We start from the raw sequence: 1,089 nt of genomic DNA, 5'->3' as shown, positions 1-1,089 counted from the left end.
TTGTACCGGTGTGACAGCGACCGGGGGGCGAGATCACTAGCGTTTTCGCCCCCCTTTAGCGTTTTCGCCCCCCCCCCAAGAGCAGCTGGTTACTACATATTACAGGTGCGCTACCTGGTACTATACTGCACCTGGGGAGTAACGTATATGGTGTGTTACCTGGTACCTATATGGCACCGTAAGGTGTCATACCTCGAAAGTCGATACTATATTGTTCGGTGCAAACATGACATTGAAATGAAAAAGACAATTTTTGCAGCTGAGGTGGCATAAAAACAGTGCTACTACGAACGTATAAATCAACACCGTCTATGGTACGGAATACGTCAGCTATATGTTTTCAATTTGTCACAGTGTTTTCTTTCTTGTGCTGGAAACATTTCCAAAGCACTTACAAAAACACACGTGAATGATAGTTTCTCATTATAAACACTATCTACGCGCAAGTTGATATAGCTGTTGCTAAATGCTACACAAACACTGGTAAAGTACCAGTCTTAAGAAACACGGGTAAATTCATCAGTTCCTAAATACTAGAAAAACAAGAGTTCGTAGACCTCAGGCCTGCATGAAATGTATTGGGTTTCTGTAGACCTATTGTGTATTTTTGCCTTTTTGTCTATGGTACGTGGTTGGAAAAATGAGCTTTTTACCGTGTTGGTTGTGCACCATGCAAAAGTCTGACTCTGAAATTCCATTTTCTGAATTTGTAAGTTTGGACATGGATGAACATTACTTATTTTGGATTTCTTAAGTATGTAACCAACCACAGTACTTTGAAGTTGTTGAGACGCTACCTTTTTTTGTCTCAGATGGCCCATGCACATGTAGTTACTCTGTCACATGATATACTAATATCTTCCTATTTCAATGTACTGACCTAATGCAGCTGCTAAGTCTCCTTGGTTTGTGTTCTTCCAATGATATTCATTAAAGATTTATTTCTGGGGTGCTATTCACTTGACATCGGAATGTTACTTGCATAATTTGACCAATGATACTTTTATCTGTAGTTCCATAGACATTAGACAATATGAATAGTGGTAGCCCCCATGCAGCAGCAACAGTTAGTCCCCAGGGTGGTATGAT

The sequence above is a fragment of the Branchiostoma floridae genome, chromosome 4 (genome assembly GCF_000003815.2).
Source record: "Branchiostoma floridae strain S238N-H82 chromosome 4, Bfl_VNyyK, whole genome shotgun sequence".
NCBI classification, from domain to species: domain Eukaryota; kingdom Metazoa; phylum Chordata; class Leptocardii; order Amphioxiformes; family Branchiostomatidae; genus Branchiostoma; species Branchiostoma floridae.
This window is presented reverse-complemented; position numbering follows the sequence as displayed.